The sequence below is a fragment of the Nannobrachium achirus genome (assembly GCF_963921795.1).
Source record: "Nannobrachium achirus genome assembly, chromosome: 19".
In the NCBI taxonomy this organism is placed as follows: Eukaryota; Metazoa; Chordata; class Actinopteri; order Myctophiformes; family Myctophidae; genus Nannobrachium; species Nannobrachium achirus.
Window position 1 is genome coordinate 17385981 of NC_137826.1, and position 18408 is coordinate 17404388.

An 18408-nucleotide genomic window follows, 5' to 3' on the forward strand; every position below is an offset into this window, starting at 1 on the left:
GTAACTTAAAGACGTGGTGAAATGAAAAACACGCTTTTCACGCTTTTAGCTAGCATACCCGTGGTCGTAATGAGGACATAGATGTCAAAATATTATTGGCATCTATATATTGTCTAGGAGGGGCGCCTTCCCGGCGACCTTTGCCGCGTGTCACTCCCCGTCTCTCTCCGTTTCCTGTCACTGTACTATCAATAGAGTAAAAAAAGTCCTGTGAGAAGTGTCTGAAGCCTGTCCCGGAGTCTCCAGACGTAAAAAAAACAGATGATGATATCAAAAGTCCATAAAAAAATGATATAGACCTTTATGAATATAGATGCAACTTGATTTCAATCACCTGTTTGATTCCCATAGCTCATGTTCCTCCACTCGCACCTGATTTTAATTGGGGCAGCCTGGTCTTTATCCAACTCAAGATGATGGCCGGCCAGACAACGCATGACTCTTTTTAAACTAAAAAAGTACATTCAAATATCTGAAAACACTGGAGGTGAGAAATAAGCCATGGTCCCCTCTTTCTCTCTGTCCTCCTGCAGCCCTGTCTCTGAGCTAACAAAAACGTTAGCCGAAAAGCCATTTCACCACGACTTTAAAGGCGGCTGTGTTGTCACCGTCACCCCTTGTCAAAAGATTACACACAGCGCTTCGTCATAAAAGCAGTGGGAGCGTTGTTTTGATGAAGTGTTGGGATGAAGCTCTGCCCCAGCAGCCTGCCAGCTCATTTTAGTCAGCGATTCTCTGCCTGAGAAAAAACATTACATGGAAACACGCCCTAAACTAAAATTCATTGAGCCAATAAATTAGTTTTAAAACAAAACACACACAGGGCTAATTACACACATTTCATCATTAATTTCAGAGGTTCGCCAGCAGCCACCGAGGCGGAGAATTTTGATAGCTTTTTTTAACACTATTTTGGGTGCAAATTCAGATGGATTATTATCATGTTGCTACACAACACCTCACACAGCAATTAAACAGAGGGCCTGTTTTGTTATTCTTAGCAGCCATTAGACGTGTTTTTCAAGACGCAGTTGCACTGAAAAACAGTGTACTGGAAGTGAATTTCATGCAAGCTCCATTGTTTGATTAATCAATAACCAACAAGACTTAATATTGTCCCTCTTATTAAAAAGGACAATGACTACATAGCCCTGAAACATGACGGTCGCTGATAACATGACGTGCGACCATCTTGGGTGAGGGTTTACATGGTTTTGCACAAGCGACTTTGTCAGCCTTTACAAACTACACAAACATTCAAATTTCACAAACACTCTTTTTGCAGAGGAAAAGTTATTTTCCTCACTACTGCCCCTACGGTTGACAACAGTGGCCACGGGTACTTCTTGCTACTGGCAAGTCCAGTACGTTCATTTGAGGGGTGTACGTAATCATACGGAGAAGTACGGACAGGGAGAAAGAACGGACATCAAACGGACCAAACAGAAGAAATCTCTCTCCCCCTCCGTTTCTAGTGTCGACCTGCGATCCTTATGTATTACTATGCGTGATACCTAAGAACTCTTTAACGTCCATATTCTGGGGTGATTTTTCGGCAACAATAGCTGATCTACAAGCTCACAATGTGTATCATTGCGACTTATAGATTGCTGTGAACAGATTTGGTGTAGAGGGGAAAAAGGAATGGATCATAAAGACTGTAAAGACTTAATAGCATGATATATAGACTAATAAAACACCAACACATAATTAAAATTATACAAGGTTACATTCACTTTTTAAAACTGAAAGCTGGGCACAATTTACACAAAGAAAAAAGCTGAAATATCTAGTTGCTACAAATAAAAATAAAAATATCATGTATAATGTTTTCTTTGATTGTTCATCCCAAGCCTTTTCTAGGTCAGTTGTTCTCAACCTTCAGGCTGTGACGCCAAAAATAATCATATGTTAACTGGGGACCCCCTACACTGACAAGCACTTGGAATTGTAAGAGTTGGCATTACATTTAGTTTGACTCAAACTGTTCCATTGTGAAAATAGCAGATCCACATGCTCACAACGCTTGTGAGCATGTAGATCATCTATTTTCACAATTTCTGCATCTAATATTTGAAATTTTTGCCAATGTTTAACCAGAGGTACTAAAAAGGCCTTAAAAGTCCTTAAATTGTCACTTTAGAAACGTGCAGATACCCTCTATACACTTAAACCGTATGTTGGTTTGTTTACTGTTCAGTGAGAAAACAGTGTTGCACATTAAGATAATCATCTGGGGACCCCCCCAAAATAATTTGAGGACCCCCCTGGGGGTCCCGACCCGCAGGTTGAGAACCACTGTTCTAGGTAAGCTGTGTGAGGGTTATGTGAGGAGAGACGTACCGGTAGTCTATCAATCACACAGCTGGGGTGGGACCTCTGTCCACGAGAGACCTCCAAGCTCCAACAGCTGCATGGGGTGTTAATGTGTTCTTCCCCCCAGACACACTGCACTGGACTGGAGGTCAACATTTCTCAGTGGGTTCCTGGGGACCCCAAGTTCCACTGAATTTCAGATTTTTTTTTAAAGCATGCAGGCAGAAGGCAATTCATCTCTCTTTGTATTTGTTTCTTTATTGAGACAGACAGTAAGCTCAGAGTGAAGCAGCAGAGGAGACACAGGTGGATTTCGTCGGTTTATGACCACAACAACAGGTTACAACCTTCAGCATTACTAGTTCAGACGGGTCAATGTCCCGAAGTACCATAACTAAACCTAACCCCAAGGGGTCGGCAACCCAAAATGTTGAAATAGCCATATTGGACCAAAAAAACTGAAAAACAAATTTGTCTGGAGCCGCAAAAAATTAAAAGCCTTATGTAAGCCTTATAATGAAGGCAACACATGCTGTAAGTGTCTATATTAGCTATATTAGCCTACTAGCAAAATGACTAAGTAGGCTACAAATACGTAATGAGCATTCATGATCGAATGTTTATTTTCCCTGCACCAGAGAATGTTGAAATTTTATATTTATTCTACACATTTTTACAACATTGGAAAACGTTAAGAATGTTTGTGTCATATCTGTCCTCCTACAGAAACCATATTAAAGCAAAAAATACAAATATACAAAAAATATACTTTTTCCATTTTCATACATTTTTTAAAAAGCTCCAGGGAGCCACTAGGGCTGCGCTAAAGAGCCGCATGCGGCTCTAGAGCCGCGGGTTGCTGACCCCCCGCCCAACGTAACATTTTTCGGACAATAGACCGTTTGTCAGCCTTCTGATTGGTCCCTGAGACTCCCTGACTGGCCAACCAGAAAAAAACATTCACTTTTTGCTATCGGGGGTGGAGTTTGTGCAGTGGAGAATGTTGCTTCAGCCTTTCAAAAACTGTCCGCAGTGCGGAGCACGGCAATCGCCTGGTACGGCCGCGGCAGTAGGGGGCGATCTCGCTCATCATAATGAATAAGCTTCAACAAACTAGTTCACATGGACCTTATCAATGGTCTAACTAGTTACGATTGGGTACATATATTTTAAATGGGCAGAATTACGATTATGTGAGGAGAACAGATTATAGTTCTCCTCTTCCTACTCCTCTTCCTACCCAAGATGCAATGCGCTTTCTATTTCTATACTATTCTCTCTCTGATCCAGAGGATTAAACTAATTGTCTCCACCAGCCGAAGGCTGAGGGAGAGTATGTTTTCCCCTCCGTCCGTCCGTCCGTCCGTCCGTCCGTGCGTCCGTGCCTCCGTGCGTCCGTGCGTCCTCGCAGTTTGTGAACAGCTAATCTCAGTCACCGTTGGCCCGATCGCTGCCAAACTGAGCACACACACTCCCTGGATGCCAATCTAGAACCTCTGCCCCACATTTTTCAAATCAGCCTCATGGTGGCGCTATAACAGGCCGATTTGTGTGGCCTGGTTGTTACCAGCTAATCTCCGGCGCCGTTGGCCCGATCGCTGCCAAACTGAGCACACACACTCCCTGGATGCTAATTCAGAACCTCTGCCCCACATTTTTTAAATCAGCCTCATGGTGGCGCTATAACAGGCCGATTTGTGTGGCCTGGTGGAGACCTGTGCTCGTTAAAACATATATTTTCGGGGGGAAACTACTGTTTTGCTATGTAATTACTGTACCCTTTTCTTCCCTTTTTATTAATATCACGTAGATGTGTTTTTTTTTGGTACTTTATATAGCTGTAATGAGGCTATGAACAAAAAAAAAATCCCATCCACTTCCACTATAAAAGAATCTGCAATAGTGATTCTGTCCCACTGGGATTAAACACATTAAAACATATATTTTCGGGGAAACCCCCTGTTTTGCAATGTAACTACTGTACCTTTGTCTTCCCTTTTTATTAATATCACCTAGATGTTTTTCCTTTGGTACTTTATATAGCTGTAATGAGGCTATGAAAACATAAAAAAATCCCATTCACTGCCACTATAAAAACAATCTGCCCAGGGAAAATGTCCCATCATAGTAACAGGGCAGAATGGGGCGGGATTTGCAAACTAGTCTATTGGGCCAGCGGAATAATGGCCATTAAGGGCGTGCCTGTACTGAATGGGCCAATGGGCTTCCATCATTGCTGCTTGCAACACAAAACTCCCTCAGGTACTCAGCAATACACCCACCCCGTGAAGTCAACGGTTTTCCAGATACGTATACGACGCGTACATACGAGATTCCATGGAATTTATAGACAGATATTTCAGAGCAATTTCACTAGGCTTATAAGAGTGAAAGTACAGCCATGCTGATAAAAACTATATCTTTATGGTGTGATACCGCTCTGCCATGGAATACCTTCTTACTTTCTTACACAGAACCACTTTGAACTTTTAGCCACCCATGTGTCAGCAACACTTCACCCAGACCTCAATTCAAGGCCAGAATCAGATTCTTTCCCTTCCAAACAAGGGGGAACTTCCACGTAAGCCATATTCTTTCAGCTCCTTTGTTTTCAGCTAATCTAAAACAATCCGTCGGCATTGGCTGCAGGTTTTTGAGCCTGTTTTTTTTATTATCTTCTAAACATTAGACAAAACTAACACAGTGAATTCCTTACACAGTGCAGCCAGACAGACATCAGGCCCATGCTGGGCTGGGTTTTACGTGAACATAAATCAGCTTTTTTACACCGTTTTATGGTTTGTTATTACTTTTCATTTACCTTTCCAAAAGTTCCTCTGATATCACTTGGCCGTGCTGCGTTCCTGCCAGATTGATGGGCCTTGCATGGCTGCGGGAGGCCAAACAGTGGTTAGGGGGCTTTTAAAATGTTTTTAGTATTAGCGATCGGTTTCCCCCTACTCCTTTTTGTATACATAGCAGACCCCCGTTGAGGGTGAAGAACGGATAGCATGACAATTTGTGCAAATGGATTCGAACCCACATGTACGCATGCTTGCGTGCACGCACACACGCATGATGCACACATGCACAAGCAGGCATGTGCACACATAGACATGAAAGGGGGCTTGAGCCCCTGCCCTTTTAACAGTCTGTAAAAAGTGCACTCTCCAGATCATGAATGCAGTTTTTACTATGTTGAAATAAATGCAAATGCTCTCTTTCCATGCCATACCTGAAGACAGCATTCAAGAGAATCGCCTTGTCCAAACTCCCCAGAACTTGAATGCAGCATCTTATGTTGAATGAATTGCCCTCTCTGTGTAGAAATCCATGCTGTACACATCTCCAGTATTGCCTTGTTTATGCTTAGTTTAGTGTGGTATATCAAGTATGAAAATAGCCGAGGTCTGCTATTTTCAATATTTTCACCAAAAGTCCCTTTTAGAAATTTCAGCCCCTGCCTCTCTAACATTCTCTACACGTCCCTGTGCGCAAGTCTATCATTGTAGGGACATGAAAAGCATTTCTGTAATTTTTTTTACCTTCTTTTGGCCATGTATTCTCCCTACGTGTAGCCTTAAAACAAACACACACGCACGAGCACACATCTGGTTTATGTGTCCAAGTTCTCCACACACTTAAATCTGCTCTCCAGGTGCTGTATTAATAGGGCCCACTGTTTCTAATAGGAGGGGTTAAATGCGGGGCACAAATTCCACGTATGTGCAAATGTACTGTGACAAAAGATGACCGCAAAGGATGACTGGGGACCATTATCTTTGTGGGGGAGGGGGGGGGGTATTGCATCTTGTGGAGGGCTTGTTGAATGGGTGGAACTATGGTCTCAATCATGAACGTAAAATGCTGCTAGGTCGTCCTCACAGACGAGCCTTCCATCGTCGCTTCCAGTCAACCCGGTTCTCCATACATCCAGCCAGCTCGTTGGTGCTTTGCGCTCCTGCGTCATTCTTGAGTACATCCACATATCGTCGTTGTCGGGTGGAAACCTTTCATGTCCAAAACCGTTGGTTTAGCATTTATTTATTTTAAAATGATTTAAAGTAGTGAAAACAGCTGATCTACAAGCACACAACGCCTCGCGGTGGCGTTGTGTGCTTGTAGATCAGCTGTTTTCACTACTTTTGTGCGACGGCCTTGTATGATGAAGCAGTGCTTCACTTTGCGAAAAAACGTACAAATTTGAAAGTTGGAGATACAAGGTTTCTGCCCGACAGTGACGATATGTTAGTGTGGGACGTACGGCTGATACATCTCCGGTGAAGAAGACCTGTGTGGGTTGCAACACGTTGGTCATTTTAAATACAAATGCCCTGTAAAATGAAGCCATTTTAACCACTAGAACCCTAGCTCCCTATTGTGGTCCTATCATTATGCAAACATTCAGCAAAATAGTTGGACATTCTTCGAAAAATATAACTGACGTACTAGCTCATGAAGTGCATTCTGAGCTTGTAGATGTGCTATTTTCACTGAAGAGATTTGGCGTGGAGAAAAGTAGGGGGGCAAGAATAGACCCCCGAGGGACCCCAGGTCAATGAAGAATACAGAGTTTAAGTAGTTAGGTTTTCACAAACCCTAATGTGCCATGCAGTTGTTCTGAAGGAGGCTTGCGTTTTACATTTGTGATTGAAACCATATTCCACTAATGTAATAATGAGCCCTTCAACAAGATGGAACAAACAGAGTCAGGGTAATTTCCATAGGACTGCCACAGTTGGAGGAAAAAGACACTATTCCGTTGTTTGGGAATTCTCTGCTTGTACTGAAGTTAAATCGATTATGGCTAATCATTCGCAGCAGGAAAACACAAGGATTTTGAGAATGGAAAGGGCTTGCAGTAAGCCTCGATCCTCTAGAGCTGTTAGTTAATTCATAGAGCAAATGTGTCAGGGATTACTTCACCTTTGACCACAACTCACAGGAGACTTGTGGCCTGAAGGCCCCAGGATGGTGCTGTGGTTCATAATGTGTTGTTTTAACAAATGAGGAGAAGATAGATAGTTGTTTAAACCAGCTTGGTCGAAAAAGGGTTTCCATCTTGGTGGAGTGGAGCTAATTTGGCCTCCCATGCCGTAGAATCCTGGGTAGTACATCAATCTTACAGATCGTAAATTAACAATGAGGATTTAACTGTACACTTTGGTCGACATCAAAGGGGGAGATAAGTCATTCCGTACAATACGGTAAAGACTTTGCACTACATTTCCCAGCAGCCCCAAAGCCTACACATTTGTGCATAAACTGTGTGTTGAAGGCCAAAAGGCCAAAAGGCAATCTCTTGTTCCATTATTAACTAAGGTTAAGAGAGGGGAGAGTGTTTTTTGCAGGTCTTTCAGTCCGAGTGTATCAAAAAAGCAACTGGGTTAAGGCAGTGGAAGCTTGTGATTGGCTGCGCGGAGGTGACGAAAGTTGGGGGGACGGAGATACACCTAACCCTAACCCTCCCAAAACCTCAGTAGAACTAACGCTGGTGAATGATAACCTGGTGAAACTGGCCCGACCAACGCTGCTTAACCCAGTTGCTTTTTTGATACACTCGGAACTGAAAGACCTGCAAAAAACACTCTCCCGTCAGAGAGAGGCAACAGAAAGACAACAGCGAGCGAGGAGGATAACACGATAAGAGACCAGAAAAGCATGAACGTTTTGACTCCCTTTGGTCTCTCCGAGGAGTCAGTGAGTGAGGATTTGAAGCGGACCCAGCCAGCATCCTGATGGGAGCATGGGCTGTTTTGGCCCGGCCTGTGAGGGCTGACTTGTTTGTCTTTGCCCGCCTTGCCTTACATAACTTCTCTAAAGCACCGGCTAATGGGATCGGATCGAACCTACGACCCAATGTCAGGGGCGTCAATTGGGTATGGCAGGGGTACTGTATGCAGCTTCCATTCCCTGGGTCCAGGGGGGAAAATAAAAGTTACTTTTAAATATAAATCCATGAATGTCTCTTTGTCTATCTGTGCTGGTTATTATGTTGTTGAATTACAGTAAAATAACTACAAATGCAACATTTTACAAAATGGTCACTTTAACAAGGTATTATAATTATATTCTCCACACTTGTATTCTCCCCATCTTGACAACATGGTATATTCCCAAGTTCTGCAGGTCAATGCATTATTGTTAATTGTGGCACGTTTACTAACATGCTAAGTTTAGCTGCACTTGAAAAACCATTCCAGGCTGCCATATCCAGTATACTGTGTGTGCGTCTGAATGAGTGAGCTGTGCAGTAATCAAATATAAGGGCTCTGAACGGTAACAGGAAGTACTCAAATACACCCGGAAAAGGCAAAATAAAGTGACAGAAGTATCAAAATAAAATAACCAAAATAAGCAAAGAAAAACGCAAATAACAAATGTGAAGTTAAAACCACCATGTGTCAGACACTTACAGTAAGTATTGTCATAATCGAAAATAAAAGTAAAGTTCTGTGAGTGAGTGAGGGCAATTTAAAATTCTTTATGTAGACCCATTGAAATCACATTCCCCATTTCTAACATAATTGGGCGGCAATTGTTCAAAGGGTAGTGCGGAAGTCTGAAGGTGAGACCCGGTTCCACAGCCAGCTCCTCCTGGCTTCAAACTGAAGTGCCCTTGAGCAAGACCCTGGACTGATAACTGCTCCTGATGACCAAGTTGGTGTCTTGCAGCCTGTCCTGTCTGTTTGTGTGTGAATGGGTGATAAAAGGCATTATACAGTACAGTACAGTAGACCATTGCAGACCATTTACATTATTGAGAAATAAAAATGATTATAAATTGTAGTATACAGAAACGGCTAATACATTTCTCTCTCTCTCTCTCTCTCTCTCTCTCTCTCTCTCTCTCTGTCTCTGCTGCAATGTGTAATCCAATTGATTAACTCTTGTTTATTCAGCCAATGTCAAGTAAATAACTGGTGTCCACAGAACCATCTGTGTCCCACCTTATTCCCACCTTATCAAACTGTTGTGTGTCTGTGCCGAGAAGTGACACATATACAGGCTCTTGTGAAACGATGAGAATGAACACAAACATTGGGTTTAAAGTTACTGGAAGGGATCATGTTTTTCCATATTAAAGGCTTAAGGGAGGACTGGCTGGCAGGCCAGCGGACCACGGTCATCTCACTCAGACTCAACCCTATTTTTTGATAGTGTTATTATACTGTATTTTGACACTTGCTTTGGCAATGTAAACGTATGTTTTCTCATGCCAATAAGGCTCCTTTGAATTGAATTGATCTCCATATGGGCACAATTAGGACACAGATAAACGGGTACAACGGGTATTCAGACAAAGCCCCTGGCGCTAGGACTCAAAACATATCGGTCGGATCGACAGTGCATCATTGGTGACATGATGTGAGGGCAGAGTAGTGGCCCGCACCGCTAGTTTTGGAAGAAAGCGATGTATCGGCCACAGGGCTATAAAGTGATGTTGTTGTTTTTTGCCTCGATAATAATGAACTAGTTCCAATGCAAGATAAACAATGTGACGTGATTCTTTTTGAAAAGCAGTGCTATCCCTGAGCCATGTCACTCTGAGATGAAGACCCGGTTGAAGACAGTACTGGTTTGTTATGCATCACAGAAGCCCTTCACACTGTGAGTCTTTCTGTCCCTTTGACCACAATGCGACGAGCTACCTGCTGCTGATGTGAGGAGAGAACCCGCCGGCCACAGAGTGCAGTGTCAGAGTTACGAGGCGACGGACTGGAATCAGAGGATATAAAGTGTGTGAGTCCCGCCTCCACTGATGTAGGCGTCGGACTTGAAGCGCACCGTCACCATGTTGGCGGTGCTGGACACCTGCACGGGGCTGGTGGTGGTGGTGGTGCACAGCTGGGCCAACCGCGGGCCGTCACGTCAGGGCCACCGAATACCTAGAGGGCAAAGGTCAAGAGAGAGGTTGTTTGCGGAGGTTCAGTTGGTGACACAAACTGAGGATGATGCTTTAGTGCAGGCGCAGACTAGCGATGGAAAACGATAACTTCACGTCTCACATTAAGCCATTTTGATATTGGTTATTCAAATCGTCGCTGCTGGGCTGAAACCTCATGTCTCTATGTTTTGTTTTTTAATGACCTACTTCATACAAAAGGATGTGTGCCATCCTTCAATGCCATCCTTCAGTCCCCATTGCTCTCTATTCATTGAATAATTAAGCAAGATATTTCAAGTGATATAATTAAGTACCATAATTGAAAACCCACAGACAGAAAACAAGTGAAAAAAGCCACCAGTGGCACATAACGTTAGAGACATTGGAGTCAATTACAACATATTAGATGTTGGATACAGGATACTGCTAATCTTGATCAAACACCGGCATTTCACACATTTCTTTTTATTGTGGGCTCGCTGAAGGCGAGCACATATGTTATCTTCATTATTTCTTTATTTATTAGTGTGGTTGGCAACACACTATAGTTCTAGGGAGACTTTATTTTATTTTTTGCTTTCTAGATACACTTTTTTTCAGGGCGTTTCACAGTTTTTGCGCCACACACTCGCACCATATGTCTTCATATGTCATCGGGAATGGTGTGCTCGTATTTCGCTAAGAGAAAAGTTGTATAGTTTAATTGATACTCTGTGATGAATTAATCCAAATTAATCGCATTTTAATAGCACATCGATATTTGACCTGAGAAGCATTTTTTAAAAGTAAAACACATTTTGTTGTACGAGTGAATCAACAAGTGAGTTTTTTTTAAATCTATCCACTGGGCCAAGCAAAGCGCTCTGATCGGCTACTTTTCCCTTTGCGTTTGTTGTCTCTTCTTGGTTGGTGCATCGCTATGATTGGTATGCCCGAAACTGAAGGCTCTGTGGTGCAAAAACTAAGTGCGATTAAAATGCGTTTATTTTTTTAATCGCGTTAATTTTCTGTAATTAATTAATCGTAATTAATCAGTTAATGTCCCAGCCTTAGTTTTAATTTTATTTTGATGTAATTGTCCATACCGTTAAGTTCATGTATAACACTGCTTGTCTACATTGTATTTCCATTACCATTTTACGTCAGTAAAATGAAAGACAGCATTGCCTGGGACCTTGACACTCTTTACTATTATTTTTTGGAGCTGTGTGAAGCACAGGCTCCCTATACGTGGCCGTGTGGGTCTGTCTGTCTGTGTGTCTGTCTGTCTGTCTGTATGTAGCCTGAACTTCCTAAACTTCGGCACGCCACTAGTCCCACAGTTTTGCCACCACACACTCGCGCCATATGTCAAATCGACCGGCTTACTCGGGAATCGTGGGCTATTACTTTTCTAAGAGAAAGGTTCTATAGTTTAATTGATATTAATTTATTAGTGAATTAATTTTCCCCATTGACTTATAATGGGAATCGCAAAAACTCACATTCAATTATTTGTCTCTCGCAAACCATAGGGGCTAGAGTTTCAAGACTTGGAGAGGAGGTTCATAATGATTTCAAGGATTAAATAAAAAATAATTGTGTCATTTGGCCGCATGGTGGCGCCATAACACCCCACTTTACGTTTTGGCCTGTAACTCTTGAACCGTAGGTCGGAAAATTAAAAATATTTTTTCCCTGGATTCCTTGGGTCATGACGCATCTCCCCATATAGGCCACGCCCATTTGCGCCATGATAGATTTTCCGCCATCTTGAATTTTCTCCAAAACACACTTTTTGCTCCTTTTCCTACATATTTTCTTCAAATGTCACAAAAATCGGTACACATGATCCACACACACACACACACACACACACACACACACACACACACACACACACACAGCTCCACTTCACACGGGTGTGATTTTTTGGGTGGAAGCGAGCCCACACTGTTTCGAAGGAACAGTAATTCTAGTTTCATACAGTTCAGCTGTCAACACATGGTTATCACCAACAAATTCTCACACGGCTGAGCATAAATACTGGATCTGGGTTGTCCACAACTCTCACCAGCAAGTAGAAAGGTATGAAACAGGACCAGTGTTAACAGTCTAAGAGGCAGAGAGAGAATGAGAGCCTTTTTAATTGTAGTGGTGCTTCTATTTTGCTGTGTCAAAAGCAGCGGAGCAAACTTTCTCAGTGAGACAGAAAGAGGAGTTAAGAACAAGAATGAAATTAGAGAGGAGAACACATTACTGTTAAACAGAAACTGTCAGCCTGATATGTGTGAACTGCTGATGAAGATTGGAGGCATGGAAGCCAGGCTGAAGGCTACAGAGACACACAATGAAGGTAACATCACATGGTTTTAAAAGTAATCACACTTAGTCTAGTTTGGAAGCTTAAAATAATAAAAAAATACTTAAAATTGAAGTCAAGATCTACATCTCAAAATGTCAAAAAGGAAAATCATCTATTATTGGGAATGCAACTTTGTTTATTAAGTTTTTTTTATTTTTTTCTGTTTTGCATTGTATTAACTTTAGCCATGGAAGCCAATCTGAAGACTACAGAGCAACAGGTGGCCATTCTACAGACAGAAAATTCAGGTAAAATCATGTGAACGTGTTAAATGTGAATGAACTGTTAATTTTTTTAAATAGTTGTGATCAATCAGCTTAAAACAGCTTAAAATAATAAAAAATACTTAAAATTGAAGATAAGATCTACATCTCAAAATGTCAAAAAGTAAAATCATCTATCGAATGCAACTTTGTTTATTACGTTTTTTTTTTCTTCTGTTTTGCATTGTATTAACTTTAGCCATGGAAGCCAAGCTGAAGGCTACAGAACAACAGATGGCCATTCTACAGACAGAGAAGGAAGGTAACGTGTGTAGGAACATGTTAATGGACATCAGTGGCGGCTCCAGGGGGGGCTAGAGGGGGCTTTAGTTGGGAACAGGGAATTAACTTTAGCTATGCAATGCTGTATTTTATTCATTTCTTATTAATAAATTCATTCATTTTACTTTAGCCATGGAAGCCAGGATGAAGACTACAGAGCAACAGGTGGCCATTCTACAGACGGGAGATTCAGGTAAAATCATGTGAACGTGTTAAATGTGAATGAATTCATAACTGTTAATTTAATAAAATACCGGTTGTAATCAATCCCTATTTAGGGCGTGCCATTATAGGCGAAGGGCTTAAAATAATAAAAAATACTTAAAGCCATACTGTGTAAGTTGCCCAACTAGTGGTCATTAGCCCTATAGCAAACCGCGGTCGCGTCCGCGTCTTTCGTCCGTTTTTCGTACCTTCAGACCCCCGTGTCTGCCTCCACCTCGCTGAGATCTATCTTTTAAGGGGTCCCTTGTTCCTGTGCGTTCAGTAATTCCAGAGATACGGACTCCTTCACCCTGCCTGGTAGGCGAAATTACCTAGAGAAGGGATGGTACAAACGGGCGACAACAAATATGGCTGCCATAGCGACCCCACTTCAAGATGCGCTGTGATTGGCCGGCAGTTGTATAACCCTCGCTGTGATTGGCCGGTAGTGTGATGACGCAATTTTGGCGCGAGATCCGGTCCACGGCAAGGATCTCAGTTTACATATAGAGAAGGCTTTACAGGCTGAAATTCACGGCGCGGATCTTCTAAAACTTTTGTGATTTAATAGTTAGGAGAATTTTAAGATTTGTTTTATAAAAAAAGTTACATAGTACAACTTTAAAATGTATGATAAGATCTACATCTTAACTCATTCTGTGCCAATGACGTCTCATGACGGTTTTTTTGCAAAGGCGTTCAGTGCCAATGACGTCTCATGACGTCTTTTGAGTTTTTTGTATAAAAAAAAAAAAAAAATTTTTTTTCATTTTTTTTTCTTTTCTAAAAGATGTCAAAATGACCTGGGATCAGAGAGATGCTTTTCTCTGTTTGTGTGTTGGCTCCCTCGTTTAGCTGATTGAGAAAATGTGTGTCCATTCTAGTGGATGGACACTTTTTGAGCGGTGGTTACACCGTCTCCTATACGTGGCCGTGTGTGTATGCGTGCGTGCGTGTGTGCGTGTGTGTCTGTCTGTATGTAGCCTGCAGGCCTGCAGTACCTTTTATGACCACACATGTTAAGGGAGGGGCGCTGTTGTTCAGGCCAGGCCAGACCAGGCACACACACACACACACACGCGCACACACACACACACACACACAGGGGGGAAGGGGGGGGGGGGGGGGGGGTAAACCACCGCTCAGTTCACACGGGTGTGATTTTTTCATTCAAACAGCTCTATCTCTGGAACCATTTGTCTGATTGACAAAATTCTTTTTGCCACTGAATCACAACAACTGTGTCTGTTTCTGTGGGGAAAAAATTATTAAAAAAAAAACATTTTTTTTGATTGCGCAATAAAGAAAAACATACAAAACCGTGGCACAGCTACCTTGGAGCCATTTTGGCATTTGGCACAGAATGAGTTAAAATGTCAAAAAGGAAAATCATCTATTGGGAATGCAACTTTGTTTATTAATTATTTTTTCTGTTTTGCATTGTATTAACTTTAGCCATGCTAGAAGCCAAGCTGAAGGCTCTAGAACAACAGGTGGCCATTCTACAGACGGAGAACGAAGGTAACGCCATAGGATCATGTTAATGGACATGCAAGCTGTTTAAAGCACAATTACACTTGGTAGAGGTTTAATTCTGTTGGGAACTGGGAATTAATTTTAGCTACGGTATGCAATTCTGAATTTTATTAATTTCTTTTTAATAAATTCATTCATTTTACTTTAGCCATGGAAGCCAGGATGAAGACTACAGAGCAACAGGTGGCCATTCTACAGACGGAAGATTCAGGTAAAATCATGTGAACGTGTTAAATGTGAATGAATTCATAACTGTTAATTTAATAAAATAGTTGTAATCGATCCCTATTTAGGGCATGTCATTATAGGCGAAGAGCTTAAAATAATAAAAACAACTTAAAATTGAAGATAAGATCTACCGGTACATCTCAAAATGTCAAAATGGAAAATCATCTATTGGGAATGCAACTTTGTTTATTAATTACGTTTTTTTTTCTGTTTTGCATTGTATTAACTTTAGCCATGCTAGAAGCCAAGCTGAAGGCTATAGAACAACAGGTGGCCATTCTACAGACAGAGAACGAAGGTAACGCCATAGGAACATGTTAATGGACATGCAAGCTGTTTAAAGCACAATACACTTTGGTAGAGGTTTAGGTTGAGTAGTTAACTTGTCATGATGAAATCCAAATATTGGTGAGATAGTTGCTCAGTGGATTCGAAATGTATATTCCGAAAATAGATTCTCATTGAGTTACACTGCACAGTGACACAGCTCTCAAAGTCACTCTTTTAGTAAAACTCTATAGATTAGGAAGTTGACATTTGTATTTTTAAATAATGCTGTACCCGGTTTTCTGATGTTATACAGTATACAGAATATTGGCAGAATGGTCAGGGCATTTGTTTAAGTGCTAATAGAGTGACCTTTAGAGCTGTTTCACCTTTCTAAAATATACATTTCTATTCAGCATCAATTAACATATTTTGAGTTACACAATCCAATCCTCTACCACAGGGGTCTTCAACATTTTCAGGCCAAGGACCCCTATTCTTGTAGATTGGTTATTCTTGGCTAATGTTCCACACATAATAGGGATACTAGGGTTCAAGTGAGAGTGTAGGAAAAAAAAGTTCTTATCACACAATGATATAGAGGACCCCCTGTAGTAACTCTGAGGACCCCCTAGGGGTCCCGGACCCCCTGTTGAAGAGGTGCCACGGCATTGGTCCGAAGGTTCATTAGTCCGAAGGTTCATTAGTCTGAATTTGTTAAGAATACTATGCCTAACTCTAACCCTAACCCTAACCTCAGTAACCCTAACTAAATTCGGACTAATGAACCTTCGGACTAATGAACCTTCGGACTTATGGGCAGTCCCCGTTGAAGACCCTTGCTCTACCAAAGTTTTGTGTGCTTTAAGGTTCATCTTAATCTAGTTTGGAAAGCTTACGAACCAACGTCATTGAAAAATGAATGTTTTGTTTTGCATTACAGGTCAAATACATTTCACAAGGCAGTCTGTTGAAAAGTACAGACACGCACATGCACACAAACACACAAACAAACAAACACACACACACACACACACACACACACACACACACACACACACACACACACACACACACACACACAGAATCACTATGACATGTAACACCTGTTAAACTACTGTCATCATGTCTACTGTCAACAACAGAGCTAACAGTAGCAGTGGACAGGCTAACAGTAACAGTGGTCACAGCTCAGAGATGTTCACACCAGACTGAGCTCCTCTGAGAATCGTCTACAACAGCTGCTGGAGACATCAGGTAAGACAAAATGAATCTCTTATCTACAAATGAAGACTGGATGGTAGAAATACTAGCAAGAAAAGAATCAACGGCACTGAATTAACAAGAGCAGCGGCAGCGATTTCTACCACTTCCACTAAAAAAAATCAAACCTCGGTTCGAAGTGGAGCGGTGAATTTGAGCAGTTCCAGGTAAATATATATATATATATATATATATATATATATATATATATATATATATATATATATATATATAATTGAATATTGAATATACATATTTTGGGGACCTCTCTGCGGGTCTTGACCCACAGATTGACAACATTAACCTCCCGTGGCAGGGGGAAGAGAATAGAATAGTCCCTGACTTTTTTTTCACCAATTTATATATTGACATGTGTCAATTCTTGATTGCCCGTGGCTCGCTACGGTGGCTGCATGCTTCGTGAGCCTCCACTCTAGCAGCTATCACGTGTGTGTGTGTGTGTGTGTGTGTGTGTGTGTGTGTGTGTGTGTGTGTGTGTGTGTGTGTGGTAAAAGTCCGCGCATGCGCAGATGCCGCCGTGCTGACCAACATAATTTGGACACACGGTAAAAGTCTTATTGCGGCTCTATGGAAAGCTTGGAATTTACTCTTTCTATCTGCAAAGTGTTTGTTTCAGAAAAATACACAGTAGACATGTTAGGAGCTACTTTCTATCCAAGAAATTTGGTTCAGGTGATTATTTTTTCTAAGTCCTGGAGTTTGGAAGGCTCGTGGAAAATCCCTCAACTGTCCTGTGACCACCTGGTTCTAAATGTCACATTATGCAGGAGGCAGCGGGACATGGCGTTATAGAAGACGAGCGCTTCCGAAGTTCAACACTTAGAAAATAAACCATGTCTGCTCGGATTTCTTGACAGAAAATAAATCATAACAATTATACGGTGGATTTTTCAGAAACAAACACTTTGCAGATAGCAAGAGTAAATTCCAAGCTTTCCATAGAGCCGCAATATTGCTGAGTTTGCACTACGGCAGAGGCATGTAGTTGTTTTTCTATACATTGCCGCTCCTCATATTAATGCATTGAACCTCGACACTTTCATACCGCTATTGGTGTGAATTCAGCGTGAGGAAAACTTCACTTATTTTCAACCTTATTTCTATTATGGCTCCCTTCCTGGAACATTAGCATGATAAAATAGTAGCTTCAATAAATTAACTTTAAACGCAAGACTGACAGCCTGACTGACAGCCATCAGCAGGTTGATTTTTATGTCATCAACAGCTAATTTGTGTTTGAGCAATTATCTGGAGTAAAGAATTACTGTACTGTAATCTATTTTGAAACCATATGAGTGTTCCTGACATTGTAACTCCTCTGCAATGTCCTCCCATGTTTTTTTTGTTTTTGTTTTTGTTTTTGTTTATAGCTAAATCTAAAGTGGCATTCTCAGCTGGACTTAATGATAATAAGCACCATGGACCCTTCAACATAGACACCACCTTGATATACAGCAAGATTGTCACCAACATTGGCAACAATTACAGTCCAGCCACAGGTATTAAAATATGGAGGACAACTGAGCATTAAATAAACAAATATTGGGGGATATTAAAAGCAAGGTAATGAATCTCAATCACAAATCTTTCTATTAATAGGTAGGTTCACTGCACCTGTAAAAGGAGTGTATCACTTCAGTTTCTACCACCATCATGATAATGGAAGAGCCGGTGGATATGCATCCCTCTACAAGAACGGAGTACGACTTGCAACCGCATATGGTTATAATGGGGATGGAAGTTACACTACTGCTAATGGTGTCACAGTGCAGTTGGAGAGAGGAGATTACCTCTCT

The 18408-nt window shown here is 41.6% G+C and overlaps 1 long non-coding RNA gene across 1 annotated transcript; it reads left to right on the forward strand.

Annotated features, from left to right (window-relative positions):
* Positions 1-13043: 13043 nt before the first annotated feature.
* LOC308304328 lies at positions 13044-14810 on the forward strand. The gene is made up of 3 exons (XR_013963051.1): positions 13044-13073; positions 13224-13286; positions 14753-14810. It is a non-coding gene; the product is annotated as an uncharacterized lncRNA (long non-coding RNA).
* Positions 14811-18408: the final 3598 nt, after the last annotated feature.